Raw genomic sequence first — 26,476 nt, 5'->3', positions numbered from 1 at the left:
TTCCTGCCTTTACCACCTCTTCAGGCAGTGTGTTCCAGATTCCAACCACCCTCTGGGTGAAAAAATTCTTCCTCAACTCCCCTCTGAACCTCCTTACCTTAAATCTTTGCCCCCTGGTTATTGACCACTCCGCTAAGGGAAAAAAGTTTCTTCCTATCAATGCCCCTCATAATTTTGTATACCTCAATCATATCTCCCCTCAGCCTTCTCTGCTCTAAGGAAAACAACCCTAACCTTTTCAGTCTCTCGTCATAGCTAAAATGCTCCAGCCCAGGCAACATCCTGGTGAATCTCCTCTGCACCCTCTCCAATGCAATCACATGCTTCCTATAGTGTGGTGCCCAGAACTGTACACAGTACTCCAGCTGTGGCCTAATTAGCGTTTTATACAGCTCCATCATAACCTCCCTGCTCTTATATTCTATATGTCGGCTAATAAAGGCATGTATCCCATATGCCTTCCTAACCACCTTATCTACCTGTGCTGCTGCCTTCAACTAAAAACAAATCCTGCAATGTTTTATTGGTATCAAAAAGGAAAATGTTCAGCCACCTTCATGATGCATGTTGACGATATCTTATGGATGGCATTGTGGAACTTGAGAAATTTGTAATTAATAAGATTAGAGTATAATTTAAAATTGACAGCCAGGCTTGTGCCCCACAATTGCAGGAATTTCAGCTGCCGGTCAAAATTGATTTACTCTGATTATAGTTTGGAATCAAAACTCTTACTTTTTGGTATTGAGCTACCAAGGATGCAAAGCTGGATATTGTCTGCAACCTATAGAAATATCTACCGAGAATCAAATTTTCTGCCGTAATAATAGCACCACTTCCATTTGACAGAAAATGTAACACTTCTTGGACCATAAATTAAATTGAGACAAACTTGATCACAAACTGTGGAGAGCATTTAGTTCAAAGTGTGATCTGAGATTTCCGTTGGAATATGCAGCCCTAACCACACTATGGGGTCCAAACTGGACTATTTGAATACAGCTCTTATCCAATCTGGTTTATGTAGCAATAAATATGGGTAATTTCATCTTCCTTCTGGCCCTTTTTTTTTAGCAAGAATAAGGTGATAGCAGCACAGTATTCTTTTAAAAATTGCCGCCAGCGATGGTTCTGTTGCGATTTTCAAGCTAGGCTCAATTTAAACATCCAACCCCTCCACCTCCCCACTGCCCCCTCCAACCTCACACCGGAAACAGACAGGAGCCCAATAAATATATTTAAGTGAGGGTCCTACGAAGTGATTTGGACCTGACCACTATGTTCATAAGGGTTTTGTGCTGACATTACTGCTTCCTGAACCCACCCACAAATCATGCATGGCACATTGTGGATGGTAGCCAATACCACTGGAATTGAAAGGGACACTCAGTGGCTCTAATTTAAATTGTTGTAAATCATTGGAAGATGTCTTGCTTGTATTTCTCAGCAGCTTACAGTGCAGTATCACTATTTATTTGCTTGTCGTGGCTGGACATCTTTCAGGAAGCTCTTGTTCTGAAAATAGAAATCCTTTTGACCATTCCATTTTGGCTAGAAGAAGAGACGAGGAGAGGAAAAACACTAGGTGGAAGGAGCACATGGAGCTGCAGGTATAGGGAAATTACAGGTGGAGGGGGAGATTGTACAAGCATCTTTACTGTTTCCCCACTCCCAAAGTTACATAGCTGCCCTTCTCAAAGCATTACTGCATAAGGAGGCAGCAGCTCTTCAGGGAGCCTGTCACATACTTGTGTTGCCTGTTGCAGAATGCCTGTAACCCATTACCACAGCTGCTTCTATATTGCCTGTTGCAGTCAAGGTTACTGTGCCCTTCAGCATCTTTGCATTTGGCTGCTTCCAGGCTGAAACAGTGGATATCAGCAACAACAGCCAGTCTGGAGTTCATTCTTTCATTAAGCAGATGACTGATGCCATGTTTGTTAATGTCATGTTTCCCATGAACAAGTCTAAGCCACAGATAAAGTTTGTGCAGACTGCAGCTTCCCCCAAATCCAAGGCTTCATTGACTGCAACTATGTCACCCGCTTCAGCTCCATCAATTTGTACCTGGTTTATGGTCACAAGCAGCATATAATGCAGGTCTGTGCCTGCTTTTCTATGATGCTTTTATCTTGCACCAATTCTCAATCCCCCATTCTTTGCCCCTGCAAATCAAGTGAGATTCTGGCTCCTTGGAAATAAGGGCCACCTCCGCACACTTGGCTCATGATTCCTCTCAGAAACCCACTCTCACCAGCTGAATTGCATTACAACCAGATTCAAGAGTTGATCTTTTCAAGAAAGCCATTGGAGTGGCTCAAGCAATATTTCTGCTGCCTGAGCACGCCAGGTAACCTCCTCCAATAACAGCTCAATGAGAATGTCCACGTCAGATTTCCCATCCTCCAAAACAGCAAACTGCTCTGTGCAGTGCTATTAGTCTTGACAGCTTGCTATTCAAATTTAAATGAGGCCTGATCAAGTAATTGCCATTGGGCCAACAGAGCAATGGCCATACCCACCACCTGCATTATGTAAGCCACACATGAAAAGTGACCCCTGTATAAAACATGGCGAATTGTACAGGGTTCATGTAGCACTAACTATAAAGTGTAGGTTATTGAACTAGGGTAATGCAGGAGTGACTGTACGCTTAGGAACATTTAGTCAGACTAGTAGTGATCCCTGTGTAATGCCGCATATTGAAGCAGAGTCAGGTAGCAGGGAAATTATGAGGGTTCAGGTCCAGCATGTTCCTGTAAAGGTGAAGAGTAGGACCAACAGGTCAAGGGAACCCTGGATGTCAAGGGATATAGAGGATTGGATAAGGAGAAAAAAAACGAAGCTTATGGCAGTTTCAGAGTGCTGAAAACAGCGGAGCCCCTAGAGGAGTATAGAAAGTGTAGGGAGTACTTTAAAAAGTAATTAGAAGAGTGAAGAGGGGGCATAAAAAATCAATGGCAGACAAAATAAAGGAAAATCCCAAGGCATTTTATAAGTATGTTAGGGGCAAGAGGGTAGCCAGAGAAAAAGTGGGACCCATTAGGAATCAAAGCGGCAATCTGTGTGTGGAGGCAGAGGACATAGGTGAGGTTTAGAATGATTACTTTTCATCTGTGTTCACTGTGGAGAGGAACGATGTAGGTGTGGTGATCAGGGAGGGGGATTATGATATACCTGATCAAATTAGCATTGAAAAGGAGGAAGTATTATCTGTATTAGCGGGCTTAAAGGTGGATAAATCCCCAGGCCTAGATGAGATGTATCCCAGGCTGCTAAGTGAGGCAAGGGAGGAGATAGCGGGGGCTCTGACACAAGTTTTCAGATGGTCTCTGGCCCCAGGAGAGGTGCCAGAGGACTGGAGGACAGCGAATGTGGTGCCATTATTCAAGAAGGTTAGCAGGGATAAACCAGATAATTATAGATCAGTGAGTCTAATGTCAGTGGCAGGGAAATTATTGGAAAAAATTCGGAGAGGCAGGATTAATCTCCACTTGGAAAGGCAGGGATTGATCAGGGATAGTCAGCATGGCTTTGTCAGGGGGAGATCATGTCTAACAAATTTGATTGAATTTTCCGAGGAGGTGACTAAAGGTATAGATGATGGTAAAGCAGTTGATGTAGTCTACATGGACTTCAGTAAGGCTTTTGATAAGGTCCCGCATGGGAGATTGGTTAAGAAAGTAACAGCCCATGGGATCCAGGGCAATTTGGCAAATTGGATTCAAAATTGGCTTAGTGGAAGGAGGCAGAGGGTGATGGTAGAGGGTTGTTTTTGTAAATGGAGGCCTGTGACCAGTGGGGTACCGCAGGGATCGGTGCTGGGACCCTTACTGTACCCTTCGTGTACATTAATGATTTTGACGTGAATATAGGAGGTATGATCAGTAAGTTTGCAGACAACACAAAAATTGGTGGTGGTGTAAATAGTGAGAAGGAAAGCCTTAGATTACAGGATGATATAGATGGGCTGGTAAGATGGGCAGAGCTGTGGCAAATGGAGTTTAATCCTGAGAAGTGTGAGGTGATGCACTGTGGGAGCTCTAACAAGGCAAGGGAAATACGATGGATGGTAGGACCCTAGGGAGTACAGAGGGTCAGAGGGACCTTGGGATGCTTGTCGATAGATCACTGAAAGTTGCAGCACAGGTAGATAATGTGGTTAGGAAGGCATACGGGATAAATGCCTTTATTAGCCGAGGCATAGAATATAAGAGCAGGGAGGTTATGATGGAGCTGTATAAAATGCTGGTTAGGCCACAGCTGGAGTATTGTGTACAGTTATGGGCACCACACTATAGAAAGGATGTGATTGCACTGGAGAGGGTGCAGAGGAGATTCACCAGGATGTTGCCTGGGCTGGAGCATTTCAGTTATGAAGAGAACTGGATAGGCTGGGGTTGTTTTCCTTGAAGCGGAGAAGGCTGACGGGGGACCTTATTGAGGTATACAAAATTATGAGGGGCTTGGATAGGATAGATAGGAAGAAACCTTTTCCCTTAGTGGAGAGGTCAATAACTAGGGGGCATAGATTTAAGGTAAGGGGCAGGAGGTTCAGAGGGGAGTTGAAGAATTTTTTCACCCAGAGGGTGGTTGGAATGTGGAACACACTGCCTGAAGGGGTGGTAGAGGCAGGAACCCTCACGACATTTAAGAAGTATCTAGACGAGCACTTGAAACGCCATAACACACAAGGCTACGGGGCAAGTGCTGGGAAATGGAATTAGTTTGGACAGGTGCTTGATGGTTGGCGCAGGTACCTTAGGCTGAAGGGCCTGTTTCTGTGCTGTAAAACTCTATATTGTATGATACTTGACAACCTAGAAAACTCAGAAAATCCTATGAACATATTCAAAAAAACTGGCATAGTTTCAACTCAGGAGTGGGATAGAATACTCATTATTGGATGAGTGCAGCTTCAGAAGTTTGACACCATACATTCTGAAACTAGGGTCTTAAATCTGAGCAAAGGAAACTATGAAGGTATGAGGTGCAAGTTGGCTATGGTGGATTGGGAAAATACACTAAAAGATTTGAAATTAAACAGGCAATGGCTGGGATTTAAAGAAGTATTATGTGGTTTACAACAAATATACATTCCTTTAAGCCACAAAAACCTAACAGAAAAGATGAATCAACTGTGGCTAACAAAAGAAGTTAAAGATTGCATTAGATCAAAGGAAGCGGCTTATAAGGTTGCTGGAAAAAGTGGTAAGCCCGAAGATTGGGAGCAATTTAGAATCCAGCAAAGGATGACCAAGAAACTGATAAAGAAAGGGAAAAGAGATTATGAATAAAAAGCTAGCGAGAAACAGAAAAGTGGACTGTAAAAGCTTCTTTAGGAATGTGAAAAGGAAACGATCAGCAAGGACAAATATGGGTCCAGGAGAATTTATAATGGAGAATAGGGAAGTGGCGGAGAAACTAAACAATGACTTTGTGGTCTGTCTTCACAGAGGAAGATACAGAAAATCTCCCAGAAATACTAGGGAACCAAGGGACTTGTGAAAATGAGGAACTGAAAGAAATTAGTTTTAATAAAGAGGTATAACTCAAAAAATTAACTGGATTGAAGGTCGATAAACCCCCTGGACCAGATGAGCTATATCCTAGAATGTTGAAGGAGGTGGCTATAGAGATAGTGGATGCATTGGTGGTTATTTTTCAAAATTCTATAGATTCTAGAAAGGTTCCTGCAGACTGGAAAGTAGCAAATGTAACCCTGCTATTTAACAAAGGAGGGAGAGAGAAAACGGGGAACTACAGACCTGTTAGTTTGATGTCAGTAGTAGAGAAAATGTTAGAATCTATTATAAAGGATATGATAACTGACACTTAGAAAATAATGATATGATTGGGCAGAGTCAACATGGATTTTTGAGAGGGAAATCATGTTTGACAAATTTGTTGGAGTTTTTTGAGGATGTTACTTATAACATAGATAAAGGAGAACCAATGGATGTGGTGTGTATGGATTTTCAGAAGGCTTTTGATAAGGTCCAAACAGAAGGTTAGTTAACAAAATTAGAGTCCATGGGATTGGGGGTAATATACTGCTATGGAATGATAATTGGTTAACAGACAGAAAACAATGAATAGGAATAAACGTGCCATTCTCAGGATGGCAGGCTGTTATTAGTGGGGTACTGCAAGGATCAGTGCTTGGGCCACAGTTGTTCACAATATATAACAATGAGTTGGATGTGGGGACAAAATGTAATATTTCCAAATTTGCTCATAACACAAAACTAGGTTGGAATATAAGTTGAGGGAGGATGCAAGGAAGCTTCAAAGGGACATGGACAGGCTAAGTGAATGGGCAATAACATAGCAGATGGAATATAATGTGAATAAGTGTGAAATTATCCACTTTCATAGCAAAAACAGAAAAACAGTGTATTTCTTAAATGGTGAGAGATTGGGAAGTGTTGATGTCCAAAGTGACCTGAGTGTCCTTGTTCACGAGTCACTAAAAGCTGACATGCAGATGCAGCAAGCAATTAGAAAGGCAAATGGTATGTTGACCAAGGGGTTTTGAGTACAGGAATATAAGTCTTGCTGCAATTGTATAGAGCCTTGGTGAGACTGCACCTGGAGTATTGTGTACAGTTTTGGTCTCCCTACCTCAGGAAGAATATTCTTGGCGTAGAGGGAGTGCAACAGGTGTTCACCAGACTAATCTTTGGGATGGCAGGATTATCTTATGAGGAGAGATTGAGGAAACTGGGCCTGAATTCTCGAGAGTTTTGACAAATGAGAGGTAATCTCATTGAAACTTACAAAATCCTTACAGTGCGTGACAGGGAGGATGTAGATAGGAATGTTTCCCCTAGCTGGTAAGTCTAGAATCAGCGGACATAGCCTCAGAATAAGGGGTAAACCATTTAAGACTGAGATGAGGAGGGATTTCTTCATTCAGAGGGTGGTGATTCTTTGAAATTCTCTATCCCAGAGGGCTGTGGAAGCTCAATCATTGAACATGTTCAAGACAGAAATCGATAGATATCTGGATACTAATGACATCAAGGAATACGGGGATAGCACAGGAAAGTGGCGTAGAGGTAGATGATCAGCCATGATCTAATTGATTGGCCGTGCAGGCTCGATGGGCTGAATGGCCTACCCCTGCTCCTATGTTCACAAAGGTCAGAGCAATTCATTTCATTGGTACTCCTGCCACCAACTCAAAATCCACTCTCTCTGTCACCAGGACATTTGGGCTGCAGTATGTATAATTTACAGCAGCAATCAAGGTTTCTTTCATAGCATCTCCAAATCACACACCATCCTGTCTTAAGCATATATTACCATTTCTTTGTCATTGCTGGCTCAAAAACCTGGAATTCCCTACCAAACACCATTTTGGAAATCCCAACATCATAAAGGACTGCAGCAGTCCAAGGGGAGGTCCCACCAGTACCTTTTCAGGGTACGTAGGGTTGGACAATAAATGTGACCATGCCAGAGTTGCCTACATACCAAGAACAAAAAATGCTAACAACTGAAAAACCAATATAAAACTGAAAAGCAACCCTGAATAAAGGCCTGTAACAGAGTCCACTGTTCCAATGCAACTGAACGTGTTGTAGACTTTTCATTAAATTGCATTTCAGCATTGTTATTACTGTTTTGGAATCACGTTTAGAAATTAAGTTTGCCTTTCTGTGAAAACTGAAGCCACGAGGCCTCAGGTATGAAATATGAAAAGAACGAGTTGCAATGGGAATTAAGTAAATGGACGGAATGGGAGATAAACTAGTTATGACTTTAGCTGTAACTATACCCAATATCCCATCATTTATGTTATCGGAAAACAAAGTACACTTTGTGATGGATTTTGAAATGTTTGAAGGGGGAGAATTCCTGTCTCAGAAGGTAAAGGCAACAATCAGAAGCAGCAGCATTGGAACTGCATGAAGAAGATGATTGGGGGCTTATCCAGCGCATTAGCTATCAGACTGAGGCAGGAGCAGGAGACGACAGGTGAGGAAAGGGCTTTACACTCTCTGCCAATTTTGGGGCCACAAGCATGGACAGCATAAACAGGCACCCCAGATGTTGATGATTAGCAAGACTGGGTTCAATAGGCGTATAAAATCATAGAATCGCATGGCACAGGAGGAGTCCTTTCAGCCTATCATGCCTGTGCCAGTTCTTTTAAAGAGTTATCCAATTTGTCCCACTCCCTGCTTTCCCCCATAGCCCTAAAAATTATTCCACTGACTGACCCCAATTTAGGAATCCAAAAACCAAACAGACAAGATTTCACTTTTACAAATTTTACTTTAACGTTCAAACCAACATAAATTAAATATGAACTAACAGTTAAATCATGTTCAATGTATATATCTTAAAAGTTACATTTTAATGAGCAGATACTTCAAGGAAAGTCCTTATAGTCTGCTGAGCAGTCCCTCAGCACAACCAAAATCAGGATTTTCCTCAGGTAGTTTTTCAAGTCCTGTCCCCCAGGATGCGGATATGGAAGTAATGATGTCCTGTCGATGCAATCTTCCCTTTAATGGTTTGGTCTTATCGCCTCTTGAACCACTTCAGCCTTGCCCACAACCGTTGTGACGGCAGAGCTCCGCTGATAACTTCACAATCACCGAAGACAATGATACCAACTTGTATCTTCTAAGGGTCAGCTACCTGAAAACAAGTTGCAATTGAAAGAGCTTGTCATTTTAACGAACAGCTGTCAGCATTTTTCCAGTTTAGCAGCCCTGGGAGACTCTCTTAAAACCAACAACACCCAGCCCTGCAGCTGACTTCTTGTGAAAACCACACAGCTATTTTCTGGCTTAACACTCTCTGGTGTTTTCTTGACAAACTCACACAGTTTTTTCCTTTGCTGGCTTAACATCCCGTGGAGACTTCTGAAACAAAAAACTCCAATCACATGTATCTGGTTTAAAAAAAAGTTTTTCCCACTGTCACAAGACTTTCTTTGTCTAACCTGGGTTCAACTTGGAAACCCCAAACTTCAAATCAGAGACGATTTCAAAAACACAAACAAAAGTTTACTCATGAAGGGCTGAATGTTATGGGTCCTCCTGAGGCGGGGTCAGAGGTGGAGGGGGCCCACAGAATTGTGATGGATGCCGGGCGGTGGAGGGCCTGTCGCCTCCCCGTCACTAAGCAATTTTGTCAGGGCCATTTAAGGGCCTCTTACCCCTGCTGGTGGGATTGAACCAGCAGCGGGGGATGCCTTCACTGCACAGGATGTTAACCCAGTAATATGAGATGCCCTCTTGCGGGCTTGGTTGATGGTGGGGGGTCCCTCCTCCATGGGCAATCTGTGGCAACGGAGGGCTCCTGCTTGGAAAAACTCCAACTCCCTGGACACCCTTCCCCTGCACTGCACGCCCACCCTCCCACCACCACCCCACTCAACAGGGCCTTCTGGACTGGCCCCGGCCACCCTGCTTCTCTTACCTGAGGTCCAGCACTGGGCCTGGGTTCAAGGCCTCTGCAATGCCAGCAGTGGCCACCGCTACACAGTGGCGCTGCCAATACTGCTAAGCTGCCAGCCTTGTGATTGGTTAGCAGCTCTTGAGATGGGATTCTCGTCTATAAAGGGACAAGGGTCCTGGCGGCGGCCACTTAAGTGCCAGAACAATGCAAGATTTCACTGGAGGGGCTTGGAAAGGCCAAGGCGGGGTTCCCCTGCCTTTTAGACTTGCGCCAGGAGCCCTGCCAGCACCACAAAATCCAGCCTGAAGACACCATAACAGCAACCAGGACTATACATTACTCCAAGTGTGGTCTAACCAAGGGTCAGTACAAGTTTAGCATAACAAGGGGGTCATGAGCTCGGGTAGAAGAAGATATTCCTTTAGCTCTGAGGAGTCATCTGTCCAGTCTTCCTGCCTATACAAATAACAATGGCACCTTAGAATATCGTAAAATGAGTCATGACTGCTATCAGAGTCATGGGCATTCATGTGCATAATTTTGTGTCTATGGTTACAAACCATCTGCACAGTAATGGAATGGATCTCATCTCTGTTCATGAAGGCTATGGGATTCGGGGCAGGGACACATATGGCTACACTTTGGAACAGTGTGGTGCTGCTGCTTTCCATAAGGTAATTGATAAAGTAGGTAACCCTGGAAAACAAGACACCTATGCACTGCTGCATACAAAATTTGATATACATCCCTTGCTGTTGTGTGAAAGCATCCAATAGTATTCAAGCATCCTTATCCTGGAACTTGATCTCATGGCTCACTGCAGGATAGGGTTGGCAGAGATACAGAAATTTTCAGCAGTTATACAACTATCTTCCCTACTGCACAGGCCACCAAAAGTGTCAAGTATCATAAATATGCAATATGTCTAGTTTGAAAGATTTCAGAAAACAGGAAGATTAATACTTCCCCCCACAATATGGCCTTAACTTGTGACTTCCGACGAACTGGCACCTGGACTATCCTTACCCACTGCTCTGACTGCAGAACACTCGTGCTTGGTGTCTCACCATGTGCAGATCCTGCCTCTAATCCATATTCTAAGATACATGCAGTCTCAGAATCTGAACTGGTAGTTGCAAGTGTGAGATCAAGTGATGGTGCTATGTCTTCATCATTATGCACTTCTTGGTGGTCCTCTACTAACTGGCCAGGTTGCACTTCTTGGGTACCTGTAAAGAAACAAGGTAAGGCTGTGGTAAAGGGAGTGGTGAAAATAAGAGGTACATGCCATGTGCAGCTTGTAAGTTACAGAGATTGTGGAAAGAGGAGGTAGTGGGGTGTGAGAAGGAGGATTAAGTGGGTGGATACTGTCATCTTCGATGTTTTCAGCCCCGCAGCTGGCCACAGCCTCAGCAATGGCCATCCCAATAATGGCCACACTGTTTCCTCCATGAGAGTTAGAACATGCAGTGCTCCTTTTTCCTATCTGGTTACCTCCTGCTGCCTTTGGTTGTGCACCACCTTGTCCTGCAAGTGTGTCAGTGAGTGTTGTACAATTTATTTGGATAATGTGACTGTCATGGTTGAATCGCTGGCAGTGTGTGAAAGGTGTGAGGTGTGGGTATGAGGCTTGCAGCAGTGCTAAGTGTGTGAGGATGGGGTAGGGCATACGTATGTCAGGTATGAATCCTGGTTAATAGAGATTGTTGATAGGTGAGTAATGGGGATGTGGTGAATTGAGGAGTGTCTAAGGCTAGTGGTGCAGTTGGTATTTGAAAATGTACTCCTTGATCTAACCACTTATGTGAGGTCATTGAACTTCTTGGAGCACTGCATCCAGGTGCTCAGTGGCTGACTCCTGACATTGACCTTCACAGCTATCTGCTCCCACTGCCTTCTGAGTGTGTGTCTCGAGAGCCTCGTGGCCCCCTGGCAATATAGGACATCTCTGCTACTTTCTACCTCCTCCAGTGCAGCATCCAAAAACCTTGGAGCCAGCTCTCTTCCTTGTTGTGCCATTCTTCACTGTTTCCCCGGTCAGATTCACTTCCTGTATAACTTCCAGCACCTGCTCCAGCCAAAATGCACCTCCCCTTTAAGGGGTGCAGGCTAGCTTTAAGAAGTACTAGGAATTTACAATTCTGGGCCTCTGTTGATGCATTCGTACAATGAACAGCACGGTTAGCACTGGCTGGACACAACAATCATTCTGATGAGCAGCAGTAGGAAGATGGTGTGCTGCTCGCCTTCAACCAATGACCGCAGGTTAATCGCGCATTGCAGTCCCTGCTGTTGTTTTCAGGGGCTTTTGAATTTAGCCCCCTGTGTTCTGTTCAGTTCCCCTATTGACACATTTTTCACTTTTCTCTTGCGCAAAATAAGTTTGAACACAAACAGCACAAAAACATTGAAATAAAATGTTACTTCTGCTGCTCTGGATGTATTCATGATCTGCATCAGGTCTGGGTGTAAAGCTTACTGAACCTTAATCAAGTAAAGAGGCATTCTGTGTCAGGTCCCGCTGCTGAAACAAGCCTAACTCTTAAAAATTTTCAGTCTAATCTCTGGTGCTTAATAGTTTCTGCATTTCTTAATATCACTTCACCTTACCAGCCATTAACTTCAAGGCACTCCTTTTAATGTAGCTCACTCTTCCAGCCTACATTTGTGCTGTTCACACAGAGCTGACAAAGCATTAACAGCAACAACTTGCATTTATATAGCGCATTTAATGTAATAAAACATCCCAAGGCGCTGCACCGGAACGATTTTCAAACAAAATTTGACACTGAGTCACATAAGGAGATACTAGGGCAGACAACCAAAAGCTTGGTCAAAGAGGTAGGTTTAAGGTACGTCTTAAAAGAGGAGAGAGAGGCAGACAGACAGAGAGTTTTATGAAGACATTGCAGAGCTGAGGGGCCTAGATAGATGAAGGCAAGGCTGGCAATGGAGATGTACAAGAGGTCAGAATTGGAGAAGTAGAGAGTTCTCAGAGGCTTGTAGGGCTGGAGAGGTTTATGAAGATAGGGAGGGTCGAGGCCATGCAGGGATTTGAAAACAAGGATAAGAATTTTTAAATTGAGGTGTTACCAGATCAGGAGCCAATGTAGGTTAGTGAGGACTGAGGTGATGGGCGAATGTGACTTGATGTGAGTTAGGATAAGTTAACATACTGGTACAGCAAGCAATTAGGAAGGCAAATAGTATGTTAGCATTTATTGCAAGGGAGAAGGAGTACAAGAGTAAAGAAATCTTGCAGAAATTATATAGGGTTTTTGTGACACATCTGGAATTCCCTAGCCCAGGGGGCTGTGGATGTTCAGTTATTGAGTATATTCAAGACTGAGATCAAAATATTTTGGGCACTAAGGGAATCATGGGATATGGGATCTTATTGAATGATGAAACACCTGAGGGGCCTTGTGGTCTACTCTTGCTTCTATTTCCTAAGTTCCTATGTTCACATCTGGAGTAGAAATCATACAATTATAGAAATTTACAGAATGGAAGGAGGCCATTCGGTCCATCGTGTCTGCGTGGCCAACAAGGAGCCATCCAGCCTAATCTCACTTTCCAGCACTTGGCCTGTAGCCTTGTAGGTTACGGCACTTCAAGTGCATATCCAAGTACTTTTTAAATGTTGTGAGGGTTTCCAACTCTATCAACCTTTCAGGCAGTGAGTTCTGGATCCCTCTGGCTGAAAAAGTTTCCCCCTCAAATCCTCTATAAACCTTCTACCTCTTTCCCTAAATCTATGACACCTGGTTATGGCACCCAACCAAGTGGAATAGAGCCTTCCTATCCACTCCACCTAGACCCCTCATAATTGTATACACTTCAATTAGGTCTCCCCTCAGCCTCCTTTGTTCCAAAGAAAACAACCCTAGCCTATCCAAGCTTTCCTCACAACTAAAATTCTCTAGTCCTGGCAGCATCCTCGTAAATCTCCTCAGTACCCTCTCTAGTGCAATCAGATCTTTCCTGTAGTGCAGTGACCAGAACTGTATACAGTACTCCAGCTATGGCCTAACTAGTGTTTTATGCAGTTCCAGGATAACCTCCAAGTTCTTACATTCTATGCCTCAGCTAATAAAGGCAAGTATCCCATATGCCTTCATGACCAACTATCTACCTGTCCAGTCACCTGCAGGGATCTGTGGATTTGCACTTCAAGGTTCCTCTGTTCTTCAACACATCTCAGTATTCTACCATTTCTTGTGTATTCATTTGCCTTGTAGCCTTCCCCAAATGGATTACCTCGCACTTCATTGGATTGAATTCCATTTGCCACTCTTCCGCCCACTGACTGGTCCATTATATCTCCCTGCAGTCTGTTGCATGTTCCTTGAACCTCTGTGTTTGTATTGACAGTACACAAAGGCTGATCACTCAAGATGGGATCAGTAATGCAATATTGTGGGTTCTTTATTGATTACTGAGAGAGCAGCAGTTACATTGAGATTGTAATTGTACAGGTGTATCTTCAAGACTGACTAACATTCAGAATCACATGGTGTGTTACATCATAGCTCTTACATGACTAACATGATCTTGTAGCCATACGTCTTAAAGATGTACACTCACAACACAGTCTACACCTTTCTTCTTCATTATCGACCACACAGCCAATTTTTGTATCATCGACAAACTTCTTAATTATACCCTCTACATTCAAGTCCAAATTAGTGATATATATCACAAACAGCAACAGACCTAGTACTTGTAAAACTCCAGTGGAAACAACCTTCCAGTCACAGAATAACTCATCGACCATTACCCTTTGCTTCTTGCCTCCAAGCCAATTCTGGATCCAACTTGCCACTTTGCCTTGGATTCCATGGGCTTTTACTTTCGTGACCAGTCTACCATGTGGGACCTGATCAAAAACCTTGCTAAAATCCATATGGACTGCATCAAATGCACTACTCTCATTGACCCTTCTTGTTACCTTCTCAAAAAATTCAGTCATGTTAGTCAGACATGACCTTCCCTTAACAAATTCGTACTATCTTTGATTAATCCATATCTTTCTAAATGAAGATTTATCCTGTCCCTCAGAATTTTTTCCAATAATTTTCTCACCACAGAGGCTAGGCTGACTGGCCTATAATTACTCATTTTATCCCTTTCTCCCTTTTAAAAAAATGGTACAATGTTAGCTGTCCTCCAGTCCTCTGGTAGCACACCTGTAGCCACAGACGATTGGAAAATGATGATCAGTTCCACCGCTATTTCTTCTCTTGCTTCCTGTAACAGCCTAGGTTACATTTCACCTGGGCCCAAGGATTTATCCACTTTCAAAGATGTTAAACCCCTTAATACTTCCTCTCTCATTATGTTAATTTTATCTAATATTTCACATTCCTCCTCCCTGCTTGCAATGTCTGTATCAACCCTTCGCAAAGTACTAATGAAGAACCATACCAACATGCTCTGCCTCTGACTCCCATCTTTAAAACACATGGAAAGATTCACTACAGTGCTTGTTTAAGTGTAAGCTATGGTTGTTAGGAAATGGGACATGAAACCCTAACTATAAGCTCTTGGTGATAGAATGTGGAGATACAGCAGTGATTATAAACTCCTAGGGGATTCAGTTGTGATATGTAGTGGTGACTGTATACTGTGAGGGATTAGGTTGGTACATGTAACAGTGGCTATAAATTTTTAATCCACCCTCCCCCACCTCCATTTTGAGTACATAACCATTGCTGTATTTTCCAATTTATCCTCCAGAGTAAAAAAGTCACTGCTGTTTCACAATTCAATTTCCCAAAGGATATAGTAGTTCTACATGTTTCAGTTCAATCCCCCACAGTATATAGTCAATGCTACATGTCCAATTGAATCCCCCGTAGTGTATAGTCACTGCTACATGTCCCAGTTTAATCTAACAGAATTAATGGTCAGGACGACATATCCCAAATCAGCTCTTTAAAACACAGATTTCAATTTGCTTGTTCTCATACACAAATCTTGCTATAATGTCACTTAACCCCACCTCTGCAACTTTCTGCAGCTCTACATGCCCACTCACACCCTCCATTCTGCTGTCTCAGTTCTACCATCCATTCTGTCTTTTCTTCATAGAATCATAGGCCGAGAAATCTTTCTGTGCCTGAATTGAGGTGTGAACCCAGCTGCACCAAAGTTGATACGCCAGACAATGACACAAAATTGGTCTTCTCATCATGACGCGACACTAGTGCTAAGAGCAAATAGAAGGTAAGGTGACAGCAGAAATGTCAGCATCAGGCCTGTGGTATGTCCACTGGGGGGAGGAGTTTATTAGGGAGGACTAACAATGGTTGCCAGTGTGAAGCCAGGAGGAGTACACCTGAAGTGGCTATAAACTCTGGAGGATCGAATTGAGACATCCAGCCTGAATATGAGATGTCAGATATTGAATTGGGTATAAAGGCATACTGCATTGTGTTGGGCATTAAATTGGGAGAAATCTGGAATAAAATGCTGGAAAGGTCAGGCCTTTGGAGAAGAGAAACAGAGTTAATGTTTTAGGTCAATGGCTAACCTATAGTCTGTTGGGTATTGAATTGAGATATGAAGCCCTGGTTATGGACTAGGGAAAACCAAGTCCCAGAATGCTAAATGAAACTCTATATTAAATTTAACTGGTCATCCTTGACTATAAGCGCCATGGAACCAAACCAAAACATGCTGCTCTGAGAATAGGGTCTGTGGGATTGAAATGGGGCAGACAATCCTGACTGTAATATCCAGGGGATAGAATTCAGTTCAGCTCTTTCTGACCTGAACTGAAAGTGATCTCTGTAAAGGCCTTAAGAATAAATGTGTACAAAGCTATGACTTGAACCATATTATTGAAAAAGAATTTCAGCATAATTTTCTATTTTGTTGGTGCTTGATCATGATTAGCTTTTGTATGATGTCATAAAACAGTCTTTCTAACCTTCTTTTCGTTACAGATTGGTTAACCCATTCTTCTTCAAGGTGAAGCTATGGAATCTTCTTCCAGCACAGTAGCCAGAATCTCTTCCTCCGCATTCACCCAGCTCTTAGATCCATCTTAGTATATGTCTGGTGTAATAGATGTATAAAATCTGAGAGCCAGCCAAATACTTTATTAAAGCAATACACAACACATGATGAAGGCACAGATTGACATGTGGAAATATGATGTGGTGGCTATAATAGAGACCTGGTTCACATGTAAGGTGTTCAGGAAAGTTAGGAAAGGGAAAAAAGGGGATGGGGTGGCAGTATTGATTAAGGAGAGCATTGCAGTGCTGGAGAAAATGGATGTCCCACAGGGGTTGAGGACAGAATCAATTTGGCAAGAGTTAAGGAACAAAAAAGGTGCTGTTGCATTGCTCAGTGTTGTCTATGGGTCACCAACTAGTGGGAAGGACATGGAGGAACAATATTGCAAGGAAATTACAGAGAGGTGGAAAAATTACAAAGTGGTTATAATGGAGGACTTTAATTATCCAAACATAGACAGGGATAGTAGTAGTGTAAAGGGCAGTGAGGGGCATGAGTTCCTAACATGTGTTCAGGAAAATTTTCTACAGCAGTACGTTTCTAGTCCAACGAGAAAGGAGGCACTGCTAGACCTGGTTCTTGGGAATGAGGTGGGCCAAGTGGATCGAGTATCAGTCAGAGATCATTTAGGGGATAGTAATCATTGTATCATAAGGTTTAGACTGACTATGGAAAAGGACAAAGAGCAATCCAGAGTTTGAATAATTAACTGGGGGAAGCCAACTTCCATGGGTTAAGAACAGAGCTGGGGCAAATAAATTGGAGTCAAAGGTTGGCAGGAAAAATGGTAGCTGAACAATGGGCTACCTTCAAAGAATTGGTAGTTCAGGCACAATCAAGTTATGTTACCTTAAAGGGGAAGGGTAGGGTAAACAAATTCAGAGCTCCCTGGATGACAAAAGAGGTAGGGATTAAGATAAAGAAGAAAAAGTGTGCTTATGACAGATGCCAAGTAGAAAATACTATTGAGAGCTAGGCTGAAGATAGAAGGTACAGAGGGGAAGTGAAAAAACAAATACGAGAAGCAAACAGAGAGCATGAAAAGAGACTAGCATTAAAGGAGATCCCAAAGTTTTCTATCGACATATAAATAGTAAAATGGTGGTAAAAGGTGCAGTTGGGCCGATTAGGGTCCATAAAGGGGATTTACAGATGGAGGCAGAAAGCATAGCTGAGAAATAAAATGAATACTTACCATCTGTCTTTACCAAGGAAGAAGATGCAACCCAGGTAATGATAAAAGAGGAGGTAATTCAGACACTAGAAGGATTTAAAGTTGATAAGGAGCACATATTAGATAGGCTGCCTGTACATAAAGTGGATAAGGTGCCTGGACCAGATGAGATGCATCCAAGGATACTGAGCGAAGTAAGGATGGAAATTGCAGAAGCACTGGCCATAATTTTTAAATCTTCCTTAGACTCAGGGATGGTGTCAAAGAACTGGAGAATTGCAAACATTACACCTTTATTCAAAAAAGGTTATAAAGATAAGCCCAGCAACGACAGGCCAGTCAGTTTAACTTCGGTGGTGAGGAAACTTCGAGAAAGAATAATTCCGGACAAAATTAACAGTCACATGGACAAATGTGGGTTAATTAAAGAAAGCCAACATGGATTTCTTAAGGGAAAATCATGTTTGACTGACAAGTTAGAATTTTTTAAGGAGGTAACAGAGAGGGTTGATGAGGGCAATGCAGTTAATGTGGCGTACATGGACTTTCAAAAGGAGTTTGATACAGTGCCACACAACAAACTTATGAGCAAAGTTATAGTTCATGGAATAAAAGGGACTGTAGCAACGTGGATAGGGAATTGGCTGAGTAACAGGAAACAAAGAGTAGTGGTTAATGGATGTTTTTCGGGCTGGAGGAATGCTTGTAGTGGAATTCCCCGGGAGTCAGTGTTGGGACCGTAGCTTTTCCTGATATATATTAATGAACTAGACCTTGATGTACAGGGCACAGTTTCAAAGTTTGCGGATGATACGAAACTTGAAAGCATTGTGAACTGTGAGGACGATAGTGTAGAACTGCAAAAGGACAAAGGCAAGTTGGTGGAATGGGCAGATAGGTGGCAGATGAAGTTCAATGCAGAGAAATGTGAAGTGATTCATTTTGGTAGGAGGAACATGGAGAGACAATATAAAATAAAGGGTGCAATTCTAAAGGGGGTGCCAGAGCAGAGGGACCAAGGTGTAGAAGTTATTGAAGGTGGCAGGAAAGGTTGAGAGAGTGGTTAATAAAGCATACAGTATCCTGTTCTGAAGAAAGGTCACAGACCTGAAACGTTAACTGTGCTTCTCTCTCCACAGATGTTGCCTGACCTGCTGAGTATTTTCTGCTTTTATTTATACAGTATCCTGGGCTTTATTAATAGGGGCATAGAGTACAAGAGCAAGGAAGTTATGTTGAACTTATATAGGACATTAATTCGGCTTCAGCTGGAGTATTGCATCCAGTTCTGGGCACTGCACTTTGGGAAAGATGTGAGGGCATTGGAGAGAGTGCAGAAAAGATTCACAAGAATGGTTCCAGGAATGAAGAACTTCAGTTATGAAGCTCGATTGAAGAAGTTGGGACTGTTTCTTTGGAGAAGAGAAGGCTGAGAAGTGATTTGATAGAGGTATTCAAAATCATGAAGGGTCTGGACAGAGTACATAGGGAGAAACTGTTCCCACTCATGAAAGGATTGAGAATGAGAGGGCACAGATTTAAAATAATGGGTAAGAGAAGCAAAAGCAACATGAGGAAAAACTTTTTCATGCAGCGGGTGGTTAAGGTCTGGAATGCTCTGCCTGAGTGTGTGGTGGAGACAGGTTCAATTGTAACATTCAAAAGGGAATTAGACTGTTATATGAAAAGGAAGAATGTGCAGGATTACAGGGAGAAGGTGTGGGAGTGGAACTGAGTGAATTGCTCTTTCGGAGAGCCGGTGCAGACATGAAGGGCCAAATGGCCGCCTCCTGAACAATAACAATTCTGTGATTATGTGATTTATGTTTTATGTTGTGTTATGCACAGTTCTCAAATAAAAATGCAATTTTACTTGCTTCAAAACTTCTGCGGAAACAGATTTCTGGCTGATACATTCTCAACAGAATAACAATTAAACTAGTGACTGTATTTGATTTAGATGTATGCAATTTGAACAGGCTGCTCTAAAATAAAATATAATCCAACGGCAAAAGAATGGCTTGAATGCATGTTGCCAAGTCTTCCACTTGGTGTTCTGATTGGCTACAGTGCTGTCAATTGAAAGCTTGTCCTCATGATTTTTGTTTCGGTGCTTGTTGTCACTTGGAATATAGACAAAAATGAAGTAGGAGATTCGGTATTGCTTGACATATGGTCCCTCCAGCATGGATGTCTGGCTTTTAAAGCTCTTCTTATCTACTGCCTCCTTCACATTGATAATCTGATGATTAACTTCAGACCAACACACTGTTTATTGTCAAAAAGGACATAAAATAATTAGGTCTGTGTATACATTTTTGGATTTAGTTATTAGTGCCAAAATAATGATTAGCTGTTCTATTTTTACAAATTTCACCTCAAATCCTTCTTTGCCTCAGTTGAAAAATGCTCTCCCACAGGAAGAAGCTTGTCATGAGAAAATTTCCACGGATGATTTGTATTTACAGAGCCTGAAAGAGTCATAAACTCATATAAAGCTAAAATGTCAAAATGTGCTTCAGTCATGGACTCACTGGAGCTGTGGAAGAGTAGGTTCCATTTTAAGGGCAGTGGATTGACTCAGGCTCATTAGCTTGAAGAAATGGAGCATGTTGAATATTCTCCAACTCCCTCTGTATAATCAGCCAGCTGAGACTGTTTAGCTCTAGAATAACTGTTTCCGTTTCTATTTTCATTTTTAACTAACTAATAGAAAACATATTTAAATAGATAATTTCATTTCCTGCGACTAATGTCATGATAATCACACTTGGTTGACAATTTGGGAGTGATTCTACAGTACATGATGGGTAATACAGCCAACAAAACCACATCTGGTGCCAGGACCTGCCCTGTTCAGTTATGGGCTTGACACAAAGTGACAACCCTAGAATTGTTATTTTACTGTTTAATATTAAAGCCCATTCAAGACAGTAGTCAAGAACATGAATGCAAGTTGAATTGGAATTTTGGCCTCTGAAGATAAATCCAATGCGCTACTGCTTGATCTATAAGGTAATCTCATCCCCACCTAATCCTCTCATTGTATTTGTTTCTCATGTTCATTTTAAAGATTCATATTATCACTTGCCTCCAGTTGACACTGGGCAATGGACAATGTTCAGTGGATTGAGCATTAAAATCAAATAATTGAGGAACAAATTATGCTTGGATCAGGATATTATATTTAAATAGTATACATTGATTAGGAATTTAGTACAAAAGAATTGGCTTGGTCCATCGGAATTCTATGGTTCAATCCAACTGTTATGTATATTAGACTTATACTTATCTGGAGTCTACTGTAATCGGATGTTCAGAACGATCTGCTTTCTATGAAACACATTTGTATCAATATTTGCGTTATATTGTTCTGCTGTTTGTTGTGGACAAGGAAGAGTTTTGTTTTCACCTGTATATGTTTTCTTGGTTCTCTCCAGGTAAGGTGAGGAGTTACAAAGTCAGTCTGTTGTAAAAATATAAGAAAAGATGAAATATTAAAAGGGCATTTGGCTTCATTAGACCATGAATTATTTATCCTATTATGGACTCTGCTCCACTGTAAGGAAGTGAGTAACCACTCCTAAGAAGATACGTTTTTGAAATTTCGCCCTGATCTGCAGTGATTTTGGAAAACTAAAGAGTATTAATCTTATAGTACTCCATATATTATTCGACCAGTTGCATTCTACAGATTTAATTCCCAATCACAGAGGAGCCATTGTGTTCTATAGATCATTTGATAATTTATACCCATCCCTATAATTTTCAATTCACCCTAGGGATAAAACCTGACAAATGCATAAGTACTTTACTAAGAGACTGTGTAACTCACCAGTTCTCAAACTTCAGAACATATCCCAGTGTGGCAATGTGGGATGGTGGGGTATGGTTAGCAGCAACTACATATTACAGAAAAATGGGGTACAGTCACAGACCTAGTTTGTTGCCTGGATGCCAAATTTGCAAATCTGTTAAGAATACAAGATTATTGCAACTAAAAATGCAGATCAAATGATAATCATTTGGCACACGTGGATAAAATGATGCAAGTAGCACATCAATCTGCCTCAATAGCTGATTTTCTTGAAACAAATTTAAAATGTAATCCAGTTTTATTGTTTTATTAGTTCATATTGATAATCACTTGGGTCATCCCCCAGTGCATCACATGGATTTGATGGAAAAGAATTAAGATTGAAAGGTTGCTTATCTGCAAGTGGAATTTATATGGCTGCAAAATTAAGCTGCTAAGGCGAAGATGCCAACCATTCATTGCACTTGCCCAAAAACTTGCAATGGAACTTGCAGTAATTAGAAATCCATTTTGGAGTGGCACCCTCTACAGGGAATCTGTGACCTGTATGAACATGGGCGGCACAGTGGTGCAGTGGTTAGCACCGCAGCCTCACAGCTCTAGCGACCCAGGTTCAATTCTGGGTACTGCCTGTGTGGAGTTTGCAAGTTCTCCCTGTGTCTGCGTGGGTTTCCTCCGGGTGCTCCGGTTTCCTCCCACAGCCAAAAGACTTGCAGGTTGATAGGTAAATTGGCCATTATAAATTGCCCCTAGTATAGGTAGGCAGCAGGGGAATATATAGGGACAGGTGAGGATGTGGTAGGAATATGGGATTAGTGTAGGATTAGTATAAATGGGTGGTTAATGGTCGGCACAGACTCGGTGGGCCGAAGGGCCTGTTTCAGTGCTGTAAATCTAAATCTAAACAAAAAAAATCTAAAACATTGCAAGCAACAATGTGTCTCGTTGAGGAATTCTTATGGACAAATAGAATCTGAACCAGGAAGTGTTAATTTGAATAGTTAGTTGATTGTAAAATCATGTACAGAACGTAAAATAAAGAGAAGGAAAGAAAGATGGATTAAAGAGAGAGATAAAAGAGACAGAAAGAAAAAGTTAAAAGAAACATTTATTTCCATGTTTTTTTTAATTCACCAACGATAATTAAAATCTGAAGGAATGAGACTCCACACTTTGGAAAAGTTCATTTTCAGTGCTGGAGAGGTTGATTGCCAGTCATTAGGACTTATCACACTGTTAAAAGATTTATTTACACCGGAATGGACAACCCATAACTTCTTCCTAGTGTGTTTAATGGGTATCGTATCATGTAAGTACCACAACTTCATGCCCTTCCATGTACTTCAATGCTGAGTCTCTTGGCAAAATACCAGTCCAGTGAAGCTTCTGGAGGAGCTGGGCAACTCAGAGAGCAACTTCCAAATTTCCACGTTTAACGTGCACGTGTGGTCACTGAAAGTTGTTGTTCAATTTACTCTTTATTAACAGTGAGCGCTGATAGTCTCACTGTTATTTTAACTGCAAAATCTGGGCCAATGACAATTACAATGATCTCCTTGCTGAATTTCTTTTGTTATCACACACTTCTCATTTCCAGGTCATTTCTTGTAAATCAGTTATGTTCAGGTTTGGCTCCTTATTCACCAAATGAATATGAAAAATTGAGAGATAATAATCATCACAAAATAACCAGCCTGGAATGCAGAGAAATGGTAGAAATACACCTTTGTGAGGTGGGTTAACAAATGCATCAAACCAGGGACATAATAGTTTACTCTTTTTCGTTCCTAATAAAAATAATCTCAGAAAATACAGAAGCAGCCCACAAATCAATAAATTATATACTCCTGCCTTACCTTTATCTTTACTTCTGAGGTGCTTGTCAGTTTGTTTGTGAGTTGCTTTGGAGCCTCCTATCCAACTGGCCTGAACAGGTAAATGATAAGTGCAACACTTGGAATTAAATCTAATCAAAAATGCAAAGCAACTCCACAGGCTGAATTTTTAGTGGCCCATGACAATGGGACTGAAGACAAGGTACCTGAAAACAGAAGGGAAATCCCATTGGTCTGGCACCACAGCACATTCCCCTCTCCACGGGATTATGGAGGTGTTCTGTGGTGCCTGCATCAGGTGGGATGGTCCATAAACAGTCTTCAAGGACTCGTAAAAATATCTCATGTCACCATTGTTTGCGTAACTCTGTGTCTTCTCTGCCATTGCTTGCCACCAGTCATTTTGATATGATTCGAAGCTTGGTTTGAATGGTACTGCAGGTTTCCAAATAAGCGACTTTTACAGATTGGTCATCCGATCTCACAAGAACTTTTGTAAAGCAGGAGCATTTCTTTTGGAGCAGATCTTGGATTCCGGAGTTGTTTTGTATCGGCAGTTAAAGGGACATGAGACGATCAAAATGACCGACGGGAAGGCTGTGAAGCTTGCTTGCAACCGTATTCTTTATCATAAAGGCGACACTGGATAAGTGTCATTCTTCTTTGCCTTTCCCCGACCAATAAAGTGTGTAGCCTGTTCCATGTTCTGTCAATGAGACGTGTTCTGGGCATATGTTATCATCTATGTTAGTCATTGTACGAACATTCCAACACACAAATTTCAGACCGTTTTAGCTCTTTTTGTTACTTTCTTTTGCACCGCTTGAGAGATGCCCATTGACTGCGATAAACCAACTGGATAAGGTTAAGACAAGCAATGTTTGGGTCACCTTTTCTAGACCCGTTTTCCTTTGGAGCAAGCAGTGCTATCCCCAGAAAAGGCTGCTTGGTCACTCAAAGTGCTGCCGAGTGATGTTGTTGTTTCCAGGTCAACAGTCAGATGACCCATACTTCTGAACCGCCTACATGCAAGATTAAGTCTGCGGCTGCCAGTGTCATCTTGCACCTACCATTTTCGCTTTTCCCCCCATTGCTGTCGGCCTTATTCTTCCCAACTGCGCTTAGTTGGTTCCAAGTGAGTATCAGCTTGCGCTGACTGATCTTACTCTTTAGGCTAAGGGTTTCTCTGCAATGGCTCAGCAGGCTAGACAACCGTGGCAACTACGGAGTTGTAGGTTTTACATCAGTTTCCATCTCCTAGCCTCTGGCTAAAGAACCTCACCCAGAGGCACGGGTAGGTTTAATATCAGAGTTTTTCCTCTCCTAGATGGACTACCAACCACAGCTAATGAGTTCTATCTACCGAAGCAACTGGTTTTAATGTGCCAGTTGTGGCTGTTCCTCAAGCTTGCATTGACGTTCACTGGAACACTGCAGCCGGCTCAGGACAGAGATGTGGGCATGGGAACAAGGCGGAGAGAAGCGGACTAGAATGTCCTTCTCGTGGAGATACAGAGCATACAATATGGGATGTTTAAGGCCATATACCCACTAAAATTATGGTAAGATACTTTGTAAAGAGAGGTGAATGTGACATTGAGTGCCACTTCAAAAAATGTCGAGGCTCCTTTGTAGTATAGGAAGAAGTCTAATAACCTCAACAAAGCAACCAAGGTACGATGACTGCTCCATAACTTGCTTTCAGTCTGTCTTTTGGATGAGACATTAAACCAAGGCCCCATCTGCCTGTTCAGATGAATGTAAAAGATCCCAGCCCACTATTTTGAAGAAGAGCAGGAGAGTTATTCTCCCATGTCCTGGCCAATATTTATTTCGCAATCAACATCAGAAAAATATGTTGTCTCATCCTTGTCGCGTTGCTGTTTGTGGGAGTTTGCTGTGTGCAAATTAGCAGCCGCATTTCCTGCATTACAACTGGAGGGAGTGGTAGTGTCACAAACATCTGCATCCATCCCTCCCTTCCCCACAGAAAGCCTCCAGACCAGTCAGTGCATTCAACAAGGATGCTTTGATTCATGCTCTCAGATCTTGGGGAACAGTCTGAGCAGAATGATGGTAAACAGCTTCCAAGAGATTTGGGCTATTGTCTGTTAGGATCTTCAGGATCTGACTGACACTTACCAAGTCTGTCCCTACACTGACCAATGGGCACTCAGATCCCGGACCAAGCACAAGTGGAGTGGCTACAATCACCTGCATGATAGATCATATGGCCTTTGCAGCTGATTTGATATTTTAAAAGATGGCTATATTTCAAGATTACCAGCATTTAAATGTAATATGAATACACAGAATGCACATTTCAGTCAGTGGTTGCACGAGACCCATTGCCTAAACTGACCTTATCATTTTGAATGCAAGATACAGGACCCTGTCAAAATGAAATGAAGCAGGAGATTGAAAATGAACACTATGGACAAACTTATTTTTGTGAGCTAACCTACCACAATCCATAGCGAATAGGGAGCGCGAGACTGTGAGAGTTTTTGGTTGGTGTTAGAATTTGTCTGCTGTAGGGTCAGTGGCGTCAGTCACTTGTTTAATCAGCCAGGTCATGAGTTTCGTACAGAAATTGATTTCCACTGTCTCATAACTAATAACACTGTGGTGAGACTTGGGATTTCAACAATGAAACTCCCTTGTGCTCTGGAACGAATATTTGAATCTTACGCAGTCATATTCCTTCAATCTCTTTGAAGGTTAACTAAGTTAATACTAAGCATTACAATGTTCACCTTGATTTATAAACTGCTTTATTCTACAGCAGGCAAAATATGCAGAGCACTGAGTATGGGAGACACTTTGGTACAATCAGTATAATGTCTGCTTGCATACTATTACACAAATAATGTCTACATTATTCTACTTTACTGAGTTGTCAATCTCAACTTAAAAACACAATCTCTGCATACCCCCTCCCACTACACATGTTGGATCATTCCTTTGCAGCCTTCTGCTGTTAAACCAACTCTTCTGATTTTGAAAAGCCTCTGTCATATTCCACCCACCATAACTCTGTAAGATTTAAGGTAGTTATGGAAAAGGACAAAGATGGACCGGAAATAAAAGTACTGAATTGGGGCAAGGCTGATTTCAATATGATAAAACAGGATCTGGCCAAAGTGGACAGGGAGCAGCTACTTGTAGGAAAGTCTACATCAGACCAGTGGGAGTCATTCAGAGGAA

General features: G+C 42.0%; 1 long non-coding RNA gene across 8 annotated transcripts in view; it reads right to left on the bottom strand.

Annotated features, from left to right (window-relative positions):
• Window positions 1-26,476, bottom strand: part of LOC137378876 (uncharacterized) — a 56,133-nt gene that overhangs the window by 16,415 nt on the left and 13,242 nt on the right. For 3 of the 8 annotated variants that reach the window (XR_010976694.1, XR_010976697.1, XR_010976691.1), the window contains exons 2-4: window positions 21,030-21,083; window positions 17,639-19,885; window positions 16,352-16,479 (exon numbers count right to left, since the gene is read on the bottom strand). This is a non-coding gene — a long non-coding RNA (uncharacterized lncRNA). Of the gene's footprint in view, window positions 1-8,302; window positions 8,653-10,443; window positions 10,647-16,351; window positions 16,480-17,638; window positions 19,886-19,994; window positions 20,089-21,029; window positions 21,084-26,476 lie in introns of those variants that run through there. The other 5 variants (XR_010976695.1, XR_010976696.1, XR_010976692.1 and 2 more) reach the window with 5 other exon arrangements.

Source organism: Heterodontus francisci, chromosome 17, assembly GCF_036365525.1.
Source record: "Heterodontus francisci isolate sHetFra1 chromosome 17, sHetFra1.hap1, whole genome shotgun sequence".
Classification (NCBI taxonomy): domain Eukaryota; kingdom Metazoa; phylum Chordata; class Chondrichthyes; order Heterodontiformes; family Heterodontidae; genus Heterodontus; species Heterodontus francisci.
Note: the sequence above shows the minus strand (reverse complement) of the source record. Positions and strands in the feature narration are given on the sequence as shown.